General features: G+C 43.9%; 1 protein-coding gene and 1 pseudogene across 2 annotated transcripts in view; both read right to left on the reverse strand.

Annotated features, from left to right (window-relative positions):
• Nucleotides 1–13,283, reverse strand: part of LOC106095085 (homeobox protein prospero-like) — a 76,306-nt pseudogene extending 63,023 nt beyond the window's left edge.
• The window catches only part of LOC106094000 (BAI1-associated protein 3), a 420,062-nt gene that overhangs the window by 381,643 nt on the left and 17,468 nt on the right, over nt 1–20,951 (reverse strand). The window contains exon 1 of one of the 2 annotated variants that reach the window (XR_009396576.1): nt 13,187–13,250. The exons of the other annotated variant lie outside the window; for it this stretch is intronic. The gene's annotated coding sequence lies outside the window, so the exon portion shown is untranslated. Of the gene's footprint in view, nt 1–13,186; nt 13,251–20,951 lie in introns of those variants that run through there. 2 annotated transcript variants of the gene reach the window in all.

Here is a 20,951-nt window from a genome sequence, read left to right on the forward strand (position 1 = left end):
ACACATTGGTCAAGTTTAAGTTCAGATTCGACTTGGAATCATTCATGCCGCTCAGGCTATTGGCCGTCCCTGTATCATTGTCCTGCATGTGGGTGGTGTGCTGCTGATTGTTTAGATTTTGCTGGCGCGAGGCAGCAGCCGCTGCGAGCGTATGGATGCTGCAGCTGCGGCCACTGACTAAGGCAATGACAGCAGATTGTCTTTAAGGAGAGGTGCTGCTAGTTCTGGTTCTTCTTCTGGGCATTCAGCGCCATTGCCAGACAGTTTGGCGCATTGGGATTTTGGTTGTTGGTCAGAGGCTGACACACATTGGCATTCAACGTATGATGGGGTACATTGATCGGGCACCCGTTGTCGGCAACGCCTTGCAATTGGGCACTCATTTTGTCGGCTGCAGCAGCATGGCTTGCAGAGGATTTGTGTTAGTATTGACTGCTGCCGCTTGATTCACTGCTGCGGAGCGTCCATTCGATTGGGCGGAAGAGGCTGAGCCGTTTGTGCTATTGTTGGGGGAGCGATCGGCCACCTTGGTGCGCGGCGATCGAGGATTTCTGAGGCAAGCAGAAAATCCTTGTTGAGCTTTTCGGCGGCGGCAGTGACCTAGTCCGATTGCTTGCTGAAAAGGCGACGATGGTGTACGAAGCGTGTGATGATTGTGTCAACCAGGGCTGACTGCGAGATGGTTGTTTCCGATTTGAGGACATTAGCCAGGCCCTCAAGATCGGCTCCGGATATATCCATGATGGAGCTCGACTTGGTCCGCAGCATGTTGAACCTCTCGGAGAGTTCGCTCTTGAGGGCGGTATTATGTCGGGCATTGACACGATTGTTGTGATACAGTTGAGGCCGAGGGGGCCGATGTTGCAATGACTGCTGGTGTTCCTGCTGGAGTGATCGGCCACCTTGGTGCGCGGCGATCGAGAATTTCTGAGGTAAGCAGAAGACCCTTTTTGAGTTTTTCGGCGGCGGCAGCGACCTAGTCAGATTGTTTGCTGAAGAGGCGGCGATGGTGTACGAGGCATATGACGATTGTGTCAACCAGGGCTGACAGCGAGGTGGTTATTTCGGACTTCAGGGTATTGGCCAGACCCTCAAGATCGGCACCGGATATATCGATGATGAAGCTCGACTTGGTCCGCAGCATGTTGAATTTCTCGGAGAGTTCGCTCTTGAGGGCGGTATTATGTCGGGCATTGACGCGATTGTTGTGATACAGTTTAAGCCGAGTGGACTGATGTGGCAACGACTTTCGGTGTTCCTGCTGCATTTGCTGTAACTGTTGCTGTTGTTGGCGCAACGGTTGCTGGGCAACTTGCTGCTGTTGTTGCACCACCTGCTATTGCTGCTGCTGAGCTTGTTGTTCCTGCACTTGCTGTTGTTGCTGCTGCTGTTCTAGCTTGAAACCTCTTTGCTGTTCTTACTGTTCCTGCACTTGCTGTTGCTGCTGCTGCTGACGTTCTTGCTGCTCTGCAGCCTCCTTTGGCCTCCTGCTCAAAGTATTGTTCCTGCACTTGCTGTTGCTGTTGGCGTTCTTGCTGCTCTGCAGTCTCCTTTGGCCTTCTGCTCAAAGAAGAATTGCCGGCCCACATACATGGCGACAGCATTGCTGATGGCCGGATGAGTATGCCCTACATGGCCAGCTTGCAATTGAGGCATGTGGTGCAACAAGGGCTGGGGTCCGTTGAAGGGACTGCGGCGTATGTGGATGGCCCACCAGAGGGTTATGTTATGGGCACGACACTAGTTTGCTCATCATTTTCGTGAGCATATTGGGGGTATTATCCAGGGAATCCAGGTTCGACGAGAGCAAGATAGAGCTGGCCCTTACCTCACCATTCTGACAATCCTTGTCATCGACATAGCCCACAGCTTCGCCGGCGAGGGAAGGCAGGGGCGAAAGATCTCCATTGTCCTGCTCCATGCAGTCGCCCACATTATCAGCTATTTCTTGGCCCTTGGACTTGTTCCACCTGTTCCATGCGAGAACACAATTTCACATTTTTTTTTTGCTGCTTCTTGGCCAACTTTTCCTGCGTGGAGTGCGATTGCGATTTAAGGGCTTTTGCGGTAGCTGGGACGACTCACTCTCAGCCGAGTCGTCAGCATCGTTTAGCATAATGGTCTGAAGATTGAGGCCAAAACCTAGATCAGCTGCTACAGCCACATAACGTTCCATGGCATGCTGTTGGGGCTGGAGGAGCTTACGTTTCTTGCAGCCCTTGATTTGAAGATGAGCCTAAGTGAGCCAGGGGCTAGAGCGCATGCTGGAGACAATATTCTCCACACGGGCTCTTTTCCAATCGGACTTTGTGGAGATGCCCGGGGAGATATCTTTTTCGAGTTCATCCTCCTTGTTTTTTTCCACCAACATCATATCCGATTTTGCTGGGCGAAGCTCCAAATCCGATTTGGAGTTTAGACCCATGAGCTCTACATCTTCGAGTATCTAGTCGACATCTTCTGGTATCTCAACATCTTGGAGCAACCTCTTCCTTGGTTACCACCGCAATTGTTGTTGTTGTAGCCACATTTTCATCCAGAGGTGGCGATCCACGTCAAGCTCCTGTAGGTGAGCAAGCTCGGGAACAGGGGAGCCTTTAGCATATCGAGCATCATAGGCATTCAGTATTTGTGGAAGAGCCGATTCACACCCGACCTCTTACTGAGACTCTACGCTGTATACCGCTGATTGTCAGCGACTGCCGTTGTAGCCACTCCGTATGGAGCATTCCACTATCCGGCACCTGTGGACGCGCCCGGTTTGTAAGGACTCAAGAAGTCGAATCGGCAGATCGGCAGTTTATATGGGAGCTATATCACGTTATAGACCGATTTGGACAGTACTTGGCACAGTTGTTGAAAGCCATAGCAGAACACTTTCTGCAAAATTTCACATAAATCGGTCAAAATTTGTGGTTTGTATAGGCTCAAGAAGTCAAGCCTAAGAGGGAGGGTCCGTCCCCCTTCCAATATCGAAAAATTATATATCGAAAAATTATATAGCCTATGATTCGTTTCAGACCACCCTACACAATATGCGAAAATTTCGAGAAAATCGGTTCTGCCGTTTTTCATTCTATACGCAACAAATAAATCGAGTCCCATATATCCGTGATTGGCTAATGTGCCCATTTTTGGACGTTTTTAAGGGGATGGGGTGACCCCCAATACTTTGACATGAATTTGTAAGCCAGATTTGTTATCTACTCCCGCATACTTTTCATTTGATACCCATATTGTCCTTATCGGTCCTCTTTTGATTTTGGTTGGTGTTTTTGGGTTAACGGGGGAGGGTTCGACCCCCTTTCGTTATAAATAAATTATGAAGGCTATTCCTACTTCCTGACCATATTCGTAATCTAATCCCGCATACCTTTCATTTGAGTCCCATATTGTCATGATCTTCAAATAAACCTATTTTAAAGGGTTTTGGGGCTGGGGCGGCCCCTCATATAATTGGACCCAACTTTTATTAAGAAATTTCGTTATTAACAAATTATTATGCCCTTTCGTTCTTAACAAATTATTACGCCTATTCCTACTTCGCGACCATATTCGTAATCTCCTCGCGGATAGCTTTCATTTGAGTCCCATATTGTCATGATTGTCAAATAAACCTATTTTAAGGGGTTTTGGGGCTGGGGCGGCCCCCCCCCTGGTATTTGGACCCAACTTTTATTATGAAATTCGTACTCTACTCGTGAATAACTTTCATTTGAATCGCATATTGTTCCGATCGGTCCACTTTTAATTTTGGGCGGTACTTTTGTGGTAAGGGGGAGGGTCCGCCCCCCCCTTCCAGACCAACCTACACAATCTGTGAAAATTTCAAAGTAATCGGTTCAGCTGTTTTTGAGTCTATACGGAACAAACAAACAAACGGACAAACAAACTACGCAAATTGAATTTTCTATATAAGATTTTCAGTGGAATGATATACATTTTCGCTACATGAAAATTCCCTTTAAATCTCCGCTTCATAACAATTTTATCATTGCCTTTAGTTTGTGTATTATTTCCGGCGCATTTACATATGCGCTGCTGGACATATTCTTACATGTGTTTCCATGACGAATCAGCAATGGGTAGTTGGGCATGGTTTATTGTACGCCTGAAAGTCGACAATAATTCCATTGTTCTACAATAATCCACAAAGTATGCAATGCTTTTGTTCAATTTTACACTCACACAATGGGCGTCCTCGCAATCGCTCATGCACTCATTCATTGATTCAATCTTTGTTAGTAGTGAAAATTGTTTCGGCTTTTGTTCAACGAATACTGCAATTGTGTGGCTTAATTTAAATTAAAACATACTATCATGGTGGCATTTATTTGGTATTTATTGAATGGTGTTCAAGTATCATTGGATTAAAAATTTTCAATTTATATATTCGTGTTCATTGTTTGGCTTTGTGCAAAAAAAACACCTTTTTGGCAACTGTTTGTACAAATGCTCAATGGTATTGAGTTGAACTCGCAGTAAATTATTAAGCATTCTCGTTTGTTGAATAGTTTTGCAATGTTTTTGGCAAATAACTGATAGAGGTTAGGTCACAGTGAACAAATAAGGGGTGCAAAGTTCATCCGGGCAGAATCTTATATACCCCTCCACCATGGATCGCATTAGTCGAGTTCTATGCGCGGTATCTCTTTTTAGGCAAACAAAGAATATTGAATAAGAACTGTTATGCTATTGGAAGTATATCAAGTTATAGTCCGATTCGGACCATAAATGAATGCTGAATATCGCAGAAGTCATTGTGTAATATTTCAGTTCATTTGGAAAAGAATTGCGCCTTGTAGGGGCTCAAGAAGTAAAATCGGAAGATAGGTTTATATGGGAGCTGTATCAAGCAATTGATGGATTCAGACCATATTGGGCACGTATGTTGAAGGTCATGCGAGAAGCCGTTGTACAAAATTTCTGCCAAATCGGATGAGAATTGCGCCCTCTAGAGGCTCCAGAAGTCAAGACCCAAGATCGGTTTATATGGCAGCTATATCGAGACATTGACCGATTTGCGCCATACTTAGCGCAGTTGTTGGAAGTGATACCAAAGTACTAGGTGCAAAATTTCAGTCAAATCGGATGAGAATAGCGCCCTCTAGAGGCTCAAGAAGTCAAGAACCAAGATCGGTTTATATGGCAGCTATACCAAAACATGGACCGATTTAAACCATACTTAGCGCAGTTATTGAAAGTCATAACGAAACACCACGTGCAAAATTTCAGTCAAATCGGACGAAAATTGCGCCCTCTAGAGGCTCAAGAAGTCAAGACCCAAGATCGGTTCATTTGGCAGCTATATCAAAACATGGACCAATTTGCGCCATACTTAGAACAGTTATTAAAAGTCATAAGAAAACACCTCATGCAAAATTTCAGCCAAATTGGATGAGAATTGCGCCCTCTACAGGCTCAAGAAGTCAAGACCCAAGATCGGTTCATTTGGCAGCTATATCAAAACATGGACCAATTTGCGCCATACTTAGAACAGTTATTAAAAGTCATAAGAAAACACCTCATGCAAAATTTCAGCCAAATTGGATGAGAATTGCGCCCTCTACAGGCTCAAGAAGTCAAGACCCAAGATCGGTTCATATGGCAGCTATATCAAAACATGGACCGATTTGCGCCATACTTAGCACAGTTATTAAAAGTCATAAGAAAACATCTCATGCAAAATTTCAGCCAAATTGGATGAGAATTGCGCCCTCTAGAGGCTCAAGAAGTCAAGACCCAAGATCGGTTTATATAGCAGCTATATCAAAACATGGACCGATTTGAACCATACTTAGCACAGTTATTGAAATTCATAATAAAACACCACGTGTAAAATTTCAGCCAAATCGGACGAAAATTGTGCCCTCAAGAGGCTCAAGAAGTCAAGACCCAAGATGGGTTTATATGGCAGCTATATCAAAACATTGACCGATTTAAACCATACTTAACGCAGTTGTTGAAAGTCATAACAAAACACCACGTTCAAAATTTCAGCCAAATCGGATGAGAATTGCGCCCTCTAGAGACTCAAGAAGTCAAGACCCAAGATCGGTTCATATGGCAGCTATATCAAAACATGGACCGATTTGCGCCATACTTAGCACATTTCCTTATAACCCAGCCAAGGTCCGTAATGTATATGTGAGAGAGGTGGGTGAATATCCATTCTAGAGATTGTAGGAAGATTTTCACTCTCTCTCGCCAGCAAATCCGCCTTTTCCTTATTTGTCACATCCTTGTGACCAGAGACCCAACCGAGTTTTAAGCTGTTGCGCCTGTGTAATTGCTTCAGAGATTGAGGACATTGATGCAAATGCAAATTTTGCCCATGAACATTCCACTAAGGAACAGGGGCAAACTTCTCACATATCAATGAGTGCAGTCTGATTCAAGTTTTAGCTCAATGATAAGGGGCCTCCATTTTACAGCCGAGTCCGAACGGCGTGCCGCAGTGCGACACTTCTTTGGAGAGAAGTTTTGCATGGTATAGTACCTCACAAATGTTGCCAGCATTTGGAGGGGAAAATTTTTTCTGATGGTCTCGCCAGGATTAGAACCCAGGCGTTCAGTGTCAAAGGCGGACATGCTAACCTCTGCGCTACGGTGACCTCCATGAGAACTTTGATACAGCGCCTTAGATCGTATACTTGCACCCATAGGAGCTTTAAGCGCTATCTGACTATCGCTAAATATGCAAATATCCGACCGGTCCATGTTCCTTGACAACACTAGCTCCGCTGCCCTGGCAATTGCAAAGACTTTCGCCTGGAAGACTCTGCAATCGTTCTTCATTTCATAAAAGATATTCAATTGTGATTTCTTTCAGTGTATTCCACAACCCGTTCCACTATTTATCTTCGATCCATCTGTAAATATATTGAAAATCGCCAGGCCTGAACCGCTCTTTCTGCCATTCCGCCAAGGTAGGCGATATCTCTTGTAACCTGCTGTCCGCAATATCCAACCTCGTCATGTCAATCAGGTCAGCAATAGTCCTGCAGAGTATACCCGTGTGTCTGGCCGGCAGACTCCGAAGTTGCCCAAACTGCAACAGCCTTCATAGTGTCCTCTAGGCCGATTCCCAGACGTGAAGGTCAATCGGTTGTATACCCAGCAACAGCTCCAAGGACCTGGTCGCAGTTGTACTCATAGCCCCATTTATAAATCTCAAAGCAAATACGACCCATATGTCAGAACAGACCGCACCATCGCCGAGTACAGTCAGTGCATCAATCTAGGACGCAGACTCCATCTACTGCCAACGAGTCTCTGACATGACCAGAGAGCAGCGAAAGCCTTCCTTATCCTAGCCTCTCTATTCATGCCCCAATTCAACTTGCTATCTAGGATAACCGTTAGAAATCTAGTCGACCTGGACAGTCCCAAAATCGTTCCCTGCAACCTTGGTAGTCTGAACACAGGCACTCTCCTACTCCTCGTTAAAAACACCAAATCCGTTTCCCGCTAATAACCCCCAGACCACAATCAGTAGCCTAAGAAGCTTTGGCCCCAAGAGCAGTATGCAGAACACCAAACAGGGTATCCAGGAATCTCCCGCAGGCTATAATAGTTAGGTGCTCAGCATAAGCACATACCTTGACCCCTGGGGTCTGAAGTCTCCACAGAATCTGGTCGACCACAAGAATCCACAAGAAGGATAACCCTAACGTGTTATTCTTCCTACGTCTTCCTATCGCCTTTATGGAAGACGGATCAAAATTTTTAAACGCGAAATCCTTAAATTGAAGAGTTCTCTACAGAAAACGCTCGACACTATGCAGCGCAGTATCAACCAACCTGCACTTAATATAATCGTGCTGTCATCTGGAAAACGAATCACCTCTTGGCTTAATTCCTATGTGAAAGTCCAGAATTCTCTCCAACATCTTCTCGAAGAAGGAAACATACGGTCCAAAGGTGCCCAATGTCCGAATAAAAATCTCACGGGATACCAAATCCCACGCCAATGCGTCAGAGCCTTCCCCTTCCCTTCCATTCCATTCCATTCCATTCCATTCCATTCCATTCCATTCCATTCCATTCCATTCCATTCCATTCCATTCCATTCCATTCCATTCCATTCCATTCCATTCCATTCCACTCCACTCCACTCCACTCCACTCCACTCCACTCCACTCCACTCCACTCCACTCCACTCCACTCCACTCCACTCCACTCCACTCCACTCCACTCCACTCCACTCCACTCCACTCCACTCCACTCCACTCCACTCCACTCCACTCCACTCCACTCCACTCCACTCCACTCCACTCCACTCCACTCCACTCCACTCCACTCCACTCCACTCCACTCCACTCCACTCCACTCCACTCCACTCCACTCCACTCCACTCCACTCCACTCCACTCCACTCCACTCCACTCCACTCCACTCCACTCCACTCCACTCCACTCCACTCCACTCCACTCCACTCCACTCCACTCCACTCCACTCCACTCCACTCCACTCCACTCCACTCCACTCCACTCCACTCCACTCCACTCCACTCCACTCCACTCCACTCCACTCCACTCCACTCCACTCCACTCCACTCCACTCCACTCCACTCCACTCCACTCCACTCCACTCCACTCCACTCTACTCTACTCTACTCCACTCCACTCTACTCCACTCTACTCCACTCTACTCCACTCTACTCCACTCTACTCCACTCTACTCCACTCTACTCCACTCTACTCCACTCTACTCCACTCTACTCCACTCCACTCCATTCCATTCCATTCCATTGCATACCACTCCACTCCATTCCATTCCATTCCATTCCATTCCATTCCACTCCATTCCATTCCATACCACTCCATTCCATTCCATTCCATTCAATTCCATTCCATTCAATTCCATTCCATTCCATTCCATTCCATTCCATTCCATTCCATTCCATTCCATTCCATTCCATTCCATTCCATTCCATTCCATTCCATTCCATTCCATTCCATTCCATTCCATTCCATTCCATTCCATTCCATTCCATTCCATTCCATTCCATTCCATTCCATTCCATTCCATTCCATTCCATTCCATTCCATTCCATTCCATTCCATTCCATTCCATTCCATTCCATTCCATTCCATTCCATTCCATTCCATTCCATTCCATTCCATTCCATTCCATTCCATTCCATTCCATTCCACTCCACTCCACTCCACTCCACTCCACTCCACTCCACTCCACTCCACTCCACTCCACTCCACTCCACTCCACTCCACTCCATTCCACTCCACTCCACTCCACTCCACTCCACTCCACTCCACTCCACTCCACTCCACTCCACTCCACTCCACTCCACTCCACTCCACTCCACTCCACTCCACTCCACTCCACTCCACTCCACTCCACTCCACTCCACTCCACTCCACTCCACTCCACTCCACTCCACTCCACTCCACTCCACTCCACTCCACTCCACTCCACTCCACTCCACTCCACTCCACTCCACTCCATTCCACTCCATTCCACTCCATTCCACTCCATTCCACTCCATTCCATTCCATTCCATTCCATTCCATTCCATTCCATTCCATTCCATTCCATTCCATTCCATTCCATTCTATTCCATTCCATTCCATTCCACTCCATTCCATTCCACTCCATTCCATTCCATTCCACTCCATTCCATTCCACTCCATTCCATTCCACTCCATTCCATTCCACTCCATTCCATTCCATTCCATTCCATTCCATTCCATTCCACTCCACTCCACTCCACTCCATTCCCTTTCCTTTCCTTCCCTTCCCTTTCCTTTCCTTTCCTTTCCTTTCCTTTCCTTTCCTTTCCTTTCCTTTCCTTTCCTTTCCTTTCCTTTCCTTTCCTTTCCTTTCCTTTCCTTTCCTTTCCTTTCCTTTCCTTTCCTTTCCTTTCCTTTCCTTTCCTTTCCTTTCCTTTCCTTTCCTTTCCTTCCCTTCCCTTCCCTTCCCTTCCCTTCCCTTCCCTTCCCTACCATCCTGGCCCCAGTCAAAACATCGCCGGGCGTTTCCGTCCAATCTCCTTCTGTCCTCTCCAGATTATCTATATACGAGGAGTCCTTTGCCTGTATACAGGGCCTCCTTTTTGGCCCTAAGGTTGATGGCCTCGGCATTTCGAAAGATTGTTCGGCTGTCAAATTTTTCAGATATTATCCACATTCTCTTGAAAACACTTGCTCTGCTATGTGCATGCAATGCTCCTTTCAATCTCCAACATTCAGTTGTTATTTTGCAATTTTTCAGTTTTTCTTGAATGCACAAAGTTAACAAATTATTCCCTTCGACATGCTACATAGTTCAATTAAAAGCCATGAAAAATCAACTCATGCAGAAATGTTTTATAAAAGGAATTTCTGAACTGGTTAGATTGCATTTGGTTTTCGTTGCATACCTTGTAGGGGCAAAAAATTTCCAGGGCAAAAATATGCCAACCAAGTGCATCCTATTACCATGTGAATTCTCTATGTATGCTATGCAGGTTGATTGTATTTTTAGTATTCATTGCATACAAATACCAAAATTCAACACCACATCAATTCGTACTCAATGTCAAATCAATGTATTGTAGTTGTTTTGGGGTTTTTGGTGAAGCACATACAAACACTACCCCAAAAGTGGGGTGGGAAAAGCAAATGTATGTTTTGTGATTTTCTGATTTTCATGCATGATGGCACAAAAGTTTTCAAAAATTTCACAATATAAGATTTATTGGTATAACTGGAAACAGTTACTCCATATTGGCACAAAATATGTCAATATTGTTGCGAATTTTCTATGCAAACTGTAAACAATTTGAAAATTAAAATAAGCCCCTCAATGGTATGCAACAAAATATTGTCCCTGTTTGCCATTTGCGGAAATGAGTAACCAAAAACAATAACAAAAAGTGTAAGCAAAAGCATAAAACCCCCGGGGGCATTATTGCTAATACAGCAAATTGGCCTAAATACCGATAACAACATTTTGGGGGTCTAATTAAGCTGAAAACATAAGGCAGCAAATTAAGCCGCAATACATAAAAAACGCCATAAATGCTACCCTGCTGGCCCAAAGCAAACAGAGACACTAGCAGAAACACTGCCCGAGAGAGAAAGAGAGTGTCATAAGGATACAACATAAAAATACCATACTCTCACTTGCCACACCGGCTGGTCGACCTCATCGTAAAATTAATGCATACTTTTGGGCTGAGCAACATTGGCACAAATGTAGTGGACAAAGTTGGTGTTTTTAAATGCGGTTTTTAGGGTTTCAAGAACCGAATGGGAAATGTTGATAGGCAGAATGTTAAACAAGTAAAAACGTGCTAAGTTCGTTCGGGACGAATCTTATATACCCTGCACCATGGATCGCATTTGTCAAGTTCTTTGGCTGATATCTCATCAGGTTATAAACCGATTTAGATCATACTTCGTGAAGTTGTTGTTGATCAAACCAAAAAACTTCATGCTAAATTCTAGCGAAATCGGATTATAATTGCGCCCTCTAGAGGCTCAAGAAGTCAAGATACCAGATCGGTTTATATGGGAGCTATATCAGGTTATGAACCGATTTGAACCATACTTCAACCAGCTGTTAGAAGTTGAAACAAAAAAATTTGGTGCAAAATATCAGACATCTCGGATAATAATTGGGCCCTCTAGAGGCTGAAGAAGTCAAGATCCGAGATCGGATTATATAGGAGATATATCAGATAATGAACCGATTTCAACCATACTTGGAGCAGTTGTTAGAAGTTAGAACAGGATACTTCATGCAAATTATCAGGCACATCAGATGATAATTGCGCCCCCTAGCGGCTCCAGAAGTCGAGATCCGAGAGAAAATTTGGGACAGTGAGTTGTGTAAGGCCCTTCGACATTCTTCTCCAATTTGGCTCAGATCGGTCCAGATTTGGATATAGCTGCCACATAGACCGATCTTTCGATTTAAGGTTTTGGGCCCATCAATGGCGCATTTATTGCCCGATTATGCCAAAAATTTGGGAAAGTGAGTTGTGTAAGGCCCTTCGACATTCTTCTCCAATTTGGCTCAGATCGGTTCAGATTTGGATATAGCTGCCATATAGACCGATCTTTCGATTTAAAAATCGGGCCCATAAAAGGCGCATTTATTGTCCGATTTCGCTCAAATTTGGTACAGTGAGTTGCATTGGGCTTTTCGACATCTTTTTTCAATTTGGCCCTAATCGGTTCAGATTAGAATATACCTGCCATATAGACCGATATCTCGATTTCAGTTTTTAGGTCTATAAAAGGCGCATTTATTGTCCAATTTCGCCAAAATTTGGGAAAGTGAGTTGTGTTGGGCCCTTCGATATCCCTCTTCAATTTGGCCCTAATCGGTTCAAATTTGGATATAGCTGCCATATAGAACGATCTCTCGATTTAAGGTCTTGGGCCGCTAAAAGACGCATTTATTGTCCGTTTTGGCTGAAATTTGGAACAGTTAGTTGTGTGGGGCTACTCGTCATTCTTCTTCAATTTGGCCCTGATCGGTTCAGATTTGGATATAGCTGCCATATAGACCGATCTCTTGGTTTTAGGTTTTGGGGCCATAAAAGCCACATTTATTATCCGATTTTGCCGAAATTTGGGACAGTAAGTTGTGTTAGGCCCTTCGACATCCTTCTTCAATTTGGCCCAGATCGGTCCAGATTTGGATATAGCTGCCATATAGACCGATCTCTCGATTTAAGGTTTTGGGCCCATAGGAGGCGCATTTGTGGTCCGATTTCGCCGAAATTTGCGATAGTCGGTTGTGTTAGGCCATCTGTAGCAAACATTCCACGTTTTTGATGGTGGAGGGTCTACAAAAACTTACCCACCGGTTCTTTTCCTTCAAAAAATCTCACCGGTTTTTGTGCTGCAGATTTGGACACAAAATAACCACCATATTAGGCAACCTGGTAAAATCTCTCTCTTCTATACATACACACACACACACACTCCCACATATAAAATGTAAACATGTGTCGTTTTATGTATTAACTACCGGACAGGATAGACCATCGTGGTGTGCTTGTATGGTGGTGTTTTGTTTTTGTTGCATTTTAATGAGTTTATTACGGTCATGAAATTAATAGCGTCCGGACGGAACAAATAAAAACAAAGAAAAAAAGAAAAAGGAACTGCCAAAATGTTACAACGTTTGTGTGTACATTTGAATTCCAATAAATAAAACCTAGTTCTACTCACCTAATTTCAGAAGGGAGCGACCCAAATAAACAAAACACTTGGCAGAACAGCACATGGAATAGAATATCCACATGAAGACCCTCACAATGGAGTCCATTTTTTCCAGTCTTATCAGTTTCTGCACGCTTCGGAGAAAAAAACCTGAATTATGAGATTAAGAAATTTGTTCACAGCAAATTTTGTATACAAAACAACAAACTTTACAATAAATACACTACAAACTGACAAGATTCTAATATACGGCATTGTTTGTTCCCCAAAAAAAACGAATAAAAAAATATTATTTTGCATAAATATGTATATATAATCGAAATAATAAACTTTCCCTGCTTCCAAGGTATGACTTGCTCCTAGATGACAGCCAAGATATTCATAGTCAAGGAAATGAATACTGCTAACCACATGGGAAAAAATTCATATGGGGCTTTCTCGCATCCTACAAAATGTTGCAGGGCCAAGGTGAACAAATTTTAGCGGCCCACCAATAGGCCTCCACATCATATGGAATCCTGAATAGACATCTACACCCGATGCAAAATGTCTCATCAACTTCAAACATGGAATCAACCCCTTTTTCTTAAGTTTCGTTGTACCTTACGGTACGAAAAGAACAAAGAGCTGACGGGAAAAATTATGTAAAGAAATGGACAATGAAAGAGCGTCAAAAATCCTACAATGGATAGAAGAACGAAACGAAGAATAGAAAACAAGTAAAAGCGTGCTAAGTTCGGCCTGGCCGAATCTTATATACCCTCCACTATGAAACGCATTTGTCGAGCTCTTTCCACGGTATCTCTTTTAAGGCAATCAAAGGATAAAAGAATATTGAATATTGGAGACCAGAGTAGAAGCCGTTGTACAAAATTTCAGCCAAATCGGATAATTCTTGCGCTTTTTAGAGGCTCAAGAAGTCAAGATCCCATATCGGTTTATATGGCAGCTATATCAGGTTATGGGCCGATTTGAACTTTTCTTAGCACAGTTGTTGAATGTCATAAAGAAACACCTCATGCTAAATTTCAGCCAAATCGGATAATAATTGCGCCCTCTAGCGGCTCAAGAAGTCAAGATCCCAGATCGGTTTATATGGCAGCTATATCAGGTTATGGGCCGATTTGAACCATACTCAGCACAGTTGTTGAATGTCATAAAGAAACACCTCATGCAAAATTTCAGCCAAATCGGAAGAGAATTGCGCCCTCTAGCGGCTCAAGAAGTCAAGATCCCAGATCGGTTTATATGGCAGCTATATCAGGTTATTGCCCGATTTCAGCCATACTCAGCACAGTTGTTGGAAGTCATAATAAAACACCTCATGCCAAATTTCAGCCAAATCGGATAAGAATTGTGCCCTCTAGCGGCTCAAGAAGTCAAGATCCCAGATCGGTTTATATGACAGCTATATCAAAACGTGGACCGATATAGCCCATTTACAATCCCAATCGACCTACATTAATAAGAAGTATTTGTGCAAAATTTCAAGCGGCTAGCATAACTCCTTCGAAAGTTAGTGTGTTTTCGACAGACGGACGGACAGACGGACGGACGGACATGGCTTGTTCGACTTAAAATGTCATGTCGAATATTTCGAGGAGTTACAAATAGAATGACGAAATTAGTATACCCCCATCCTATGGTGAAGGGTATAAAAAGGAATCCCATGAAGAAAAGAACAACGAAGGAGCGGAATACATCTAAAGACGAGTTGAAGAACGAGGCGAATACAAGATAAAAAACCCCACAAAGAAAAGAACAAAGAAGGAGCGGAAAAATTCTAAGACGTCTGCAGTTCTAGCCAGCGCAAAATCCTAAGACGAAACAAAGACGTCTGCAGTTCTAGCCAGCGCAAAATCCTAAGACGAAACAAATCAGGAAAGACAATCCGAAGACGAAGGGAAAAATTAAACAGCGGAAGGACGGAAGAAAAATCTAGGAATGAAGTACAAAGTTAGGTGTTGAGGTTTAGTGGTTAGGTTTCCCACCAAAGGTGAGTCTTAGAAAGGGAAGAGCCAGAAGATACAGGACCTAGTACTAAAGGTTAACACGAATAAAAGAACATGTAAAAAGGGGTTGAGGCCGGGCCGAACTTTGCATACCCACCAACTCGGTTGTATATGTAATCCACTTTTCGTCATTATCCGGTGGAAAATGCATAATTTATTGCCCCATAGCAGCTATATCGAAATAGGGTCCGATTTGGACCATAGTCGGCATGGACATTGAGAGGTCTAATAAGTAAAGGGTGATTTTTTTGAGGTTAGGATTTTCATGCATTAGTATTAGACAGATCACGTGGGATTTCAGACATGGTGTCAAAGAGAAAGATGCTCAGTATGCTTTGACATTTCATCATGAATAGACTTACTAACGAGCAACGCTTGCAAATCATTGAATTTTATTACCAAAATCAGTGTTCGGTTCGAAATGTGTTCATTCACCGTAACGTTGCGTCCAACAGCATCTTTGAAAAAATACGGTCCAATGATTCCACCAGCGTACAAACCACACCAAACAGTGCATTTTTCGGGATGCATGGGCAGTTCTTGAATGGCTTCTGGTTGCTCTTCACTCCAAATGCGGCAATTTTGCTTATTTACGTAGCCATTCAACCAGAAATGAGCCTCATCGCTGAACAAAATTTGTCAAAATTTCGAACCGAACACTGATTTTGGTAATAAAATTCAATGATTTGCAAGCGTTGCTCGTTAGTAAGTCTATTCATGATGAAATGTCAAAGCATACTGAGCATCTTTCTCTTTGACACCATGTCTGAAATCCCACGTGATCTGTCAAATACTAATGCATGAAAATCCTAACCTCAAAAAAATCACCCTTTACAAGTCACTGTTCAATTTTGTAGAACAAAATATTGTTTTTTTTTTTTTTTTTTTTTGGTAGCTATATCGAAATATTGACCGATCTGAACCATATACGACATGGATGTCAAAAAGCCTATCGCAAGTCACAGTGTCAAATTTCAGTGCAATAGGATCATATGAGGCCTACTACTTACAAAATCCTTAATTGTTTTCAATACCACTCCCCTAAGTTGGTTCATCTCTGATATTGTGTCTCCACCAAAGTACCGGTATCTGCCCGAAAGCCGGGCAATGGCAAAGGAAATGCTCCAACGTCCTATCATCTTCCCCGCATGTCCTACACATGCCATCACTTGCCGCACCGATTTTACATAAGTGAGCTCGTAGTCCTATGTTTCCCGTTATGATACCAATAGCTGTACTGACCTCCTTCTCGCCTCCTTTCAGTAATGGCCTCGTCTTCGCACGATCTAGATACCCCCATAGGATTTTCACCGTCCTGCCAACCGGTTCGTTGTTCCACAATGTTGCATGCGCATTCGTCGCCCACTCTCTTAACTCGGACTGCGTCGACCCGAAAGGCTTCGGGTTAACCAAGTTTGTTGATGGCAGTCCTCTGGCCTTCACCGCCAAATCGTCTGCCCTTTCATTTCCCCTTAGTCCGTTATGGCCCGGCACCCAAACCATGCGGATCATGGCATCCTCAGAGAAGGCGTTAATCTCCTTCTTACACTGCAGGACTGTACGTGACCTTACCGTCCTGGTTGCTATTGTCCTTATGGCAGTTTTACTGTCGGTAAAGATGTTCACATTCGACGTCCTCGCATTAGCACCACACCACCTCACGCATTCAGTGATCGCCCGGATCTCTGCCTGCAGAACAGTCCCTCAGTCCCTGGGTTCTCAATGTAAATCCCCAGGCCCACTCTGTCCTCTAGCTTTGATCCAAGCATATTACATGATCTTCCAGATGGCAATGCTAGGGTTCCGCCAATCCAAGACTGTGCCGATGGCAGCAGTGCCTCACACTTAGGCATCCGATGGGAAACCTCTTCTCTTCCTTCCAGGTTTCCTATCGTCACCTCGATTATACGGCGATGACGATGGAGCTGCTCCCATCCTCAATCCGTTCTCCCATCGCCTTAAGTCTCATAGTCGCAGTCGTTGCCTCACACTTAATCTGTATGTCAATGTATGTCCTCATCTGCGCCTCCTAGCGACTCAAGAAGAAGATTTGGGAGATCGGTTTATATGGGAGTTATAGAAGAATATGGAGCAATGCAGTTCATACTTGCTACATATGTTGAAGATCACATCCAAATCTGATCCTATATGGTCAGCGGGTCAGTTAGGACTGTATATAACCGACCAATTTCTTGAATCCCCCCTCTTTAACCTTCAAAGAGCAAAAAAAAAAAATACGCACTTGTTATGACCTCTAACATCCATGCCAATTATGGTCCTAGTTGAGTCATAACTTTCTATAGCTACCGTTATTACGGATCCTCTGATTTGATTTGATCTCTGCACACTCAAAGGGCTAAAAAGTTTAACCCAATTAACACAAATTTCAACTTAGAATGTTTATCAGTTCTTTGGTGGACCATGTTTTTCACTACCCTAGATAGCGTCTCCATTACTTTTTGTTCCATTTGCTCATCTCATACAAGTATGCCAACACCCATATGTCACCCATATTCCATTTGGGTGGGTATCTTAACGCACTGCTGCCATCGTTCTTGAAACCAATATAAAGAACATAAATTTAATTCATAGTTTCTTTTAGGCATTTTGGCTATATTTTCTTTTAGTGTCGCCAGTTCAGAAAAGTCTAATAAAATTAAATTATCTCTCAGTATTGTCATGGGCAACCAAACGATAATAACATTATTAAATTTTGCTTTCTCATTTCTTATTATACTCCCACGCCTTAAAGTAGGCAGTATTTTTTTATATGTTTATATTGGCTACTTTGGGTATGCTTTAGAATACGATGTTAAATTGATAAACTAGCATCGAAGAAAGTTGAGAAGTAAATATTGCATACTCGTAGGGCAGTTTCAAATTTTTGAGAAACGACATGCTGATGCAAGCGAAGTATATCTCCCAAAGCCAAGGAGCCAGTCCATGGCACACAACTTGTAATTCAACTGGTGATACATCATCAGGGCTTGGCGAAAGAATCGAAACTTATTATCGCCCAAAGGACCATCAGAAAATAAAATGTAAAAAAACTTCACTACAAAGAGGTGTGCCACTGTGGCACGCCATTCGGACTCGGCTATAAACAGGAGGACTCCTAACATAAGGTTCAAACTTGAATCGGACCGCACTCATGGATATGTGAGACCTTTCTCCCCCAATTCCTTAATGGAACGTTCATGGTCGAATTTGCATTTGCAATATGTCTCGAGGATAGGATTTTCCTTAGCCTAGAGGCCTCAGATATATCTTCCACGGAGTTGCAGAATTTCATCCTGGATTTGTTTTCAGCCTTTTTTTTTTAAGCTCGTCCATGCATTTTTTTATAGACATCCCATTATACACTTCCTCAATCGTGTGGTGCCCTTGTGGCTTTCGCCCATTCGGACTCGGAAGCCCCTTATCATTGAGCTTACACTTGAATAGGACACCACTCATAGATATGTGAGAAGTTTGTGACTATTCCATAACGGAATGTCCAACCAGGATTTTTTCTGATCCTTCCTGAGTATGGTGGAGATCGGACTATATCTAGATGATATGCCTTTTTATACCCTCCACCATAGGATGGAGGGATACTAATTTCGCCATTCTGTTTGTAACACCCCCGGCCTCACAGCCATCCATATTTATATCAGTTTCAGTGCAAGTGGTGAACATTCAGAAAATTTACATTTTTGCTGGTTGACACAGATGCTCACACGGATTGTCGTTATTCGATGTCCATTTTAACAAGAACAGTGGGATATAATTCTCACTTGGTTGATGTAGCACCTGTTACTTAATGCTACGTTTTCTTGAGCTGGTCATGAGTCGTTGACTAGACAGCATTGTAAGACGTGTGGCATGGTCCGCAGTCAGAAAGCATAGAAGCCCTAAGGATTTTATCACCGATTAACGCAATTCGTTCGCATTCTAACTGACGCATCCGTTGGTACCATAAATAACGCGTCTGCGAAACTAGTTCGCATCCTAACACGACTGGTCAAGTGGTTCGCATTCTAACGCTTATTCGTTCGCATACTAACGCGATTAGGCAATTAGTTCGCATCCTAACGTGAGCGGGTAACTGGTTCTCATCCTAACGCTGATTCGTTCGCATCCTAACGCGCCTCTAAGACGTGTGACATGATCTGCAGTCAGAAAGCATAGAAGCCCTAAGGCTTTCATCACTGATTAACGCGATTCGTTCGCATCCTAACTGATGGATCCGTTGGTACCATAAATAACGCGTCTGCGAAACTAGTTCGCATCCTAACACGACTGGTCAAGTGGTTCGCATTCTAACGCTTATTCGTTCGCATCCTAACGCGATTAGGCAATTAGTTCGCATCCTAACGCGACCGGGAAACTGGATCGCATCCTAACGTGAGCGGGTAACTGATTCTCATCCTAAAGCCGATTCGTTTGCGTCCTAAAGCGACTAGGCAACTAGTTCGCATCCTAACGCTGGGCAGCAAGTTCACATCCTAACGCTGATTCGCTCGCATCCCAATGCTGATTCGTTCGCATCCTAACGCGACTAGGAAACATATTCGCATCCCAATGCTGATTTGTTCGCATTCTAACCCGACTAGGAAACTAGTTCGCATCCTAACGCGACTGGGCAACTGGTTCGAATCCTAACGCGACTGGGCAACAAGTTCACATCCTAACGCTGATTCGCTCGCATCATAAGGCGATTCGTTCGCATCCTAATGCGACTAGGAAACATATTCGCATCCCAATGCTGATTCGTTCGCATCCTAACCCGACTAGGAAAGTAGTTCGCATCCTAACGCGATTGGGCAAATGGTTCGCATCCTAACACTGATTCGTTCCCATCCTAAAGCGACTAGCAAACAAGTTCGCATCCCAACGCTGGGCAACAAATTCGCATCCTAACACTGATTCGTTCGCATCCTAACGCGACAAGGACATTTGTACGCATCCTAACGCTGATTCGTTCACATCCTAACGCGACTAGGAACCAAGTTCGCATTCCAACGCTGGGCAACAAATTCGCATCCTAACACTGATTCGTTCGCATCCTAACGCGACAAGGACATTTGTACGCATCCTAACGCTGATTCGTTCACATCCTTACGCGACTAGGAAACTTATTCGAATTCTAACCCTGATTCGATCGCATCCTAACGCAACTAGGAAACAAGTTCGCATCCCAATGCTGGGCAGCAAATTCGCATCCTAACACTGATTCGTTTGCATCCTAACGCGACAACGACATTTGTACGCATCCTCACGCTGATTCGTTCACATCCTAACGCGACTAAGAAACTTATTCGAATCCTAACCCTGATTCGTACGCATCCTAACGCAACTAGGAAACAAGTTCGCATCCCAACGCTGGGCAGCAAATTCGCATCCTAACACTGATTCGTTCGCATCCTAACCTGACTAGGAAACTAGTTCGCATCCTAACGCGATTGGGCAAATGGTTCGCATCCTAACACTGATTCGTTCGCATCCTAAAGCGACTAGCAAACAAGTTCGCATCCCAACGCTGGGCAACAAATTTGCATCCTAACACTGATTCATTAGCATCCTAACACGACAAAGACATTTGTTCGCATCCTAACGCTGATTCGTTCCCATCCTAACGCGACTAGGAAACTTATTCGAATCCTAACCCTCATTCGTTCGCATCCTAACGCGACTGGGCAGCAAATTCGCATCCTAACACTGATTCGTTCGCATCCTAACGCGACAAGGATATTTGTACGCATCCTAACGCTGATTCGTTC

The sequence above is a fragment of the Stomoxys calcitrans genome, chromosome 1 (assembly GCF_963082655.1).
Source record: "Stomoxys calcitrans chromosome 1, idStoCalc2.1, whole genome shotgun sequence".
Lineage (NCBI taxonomy): Eukaryota > Metazoa > Arthropoda > Insecta > Diptera > Muscidae > Stomoxys > Stomoxys calcitrans.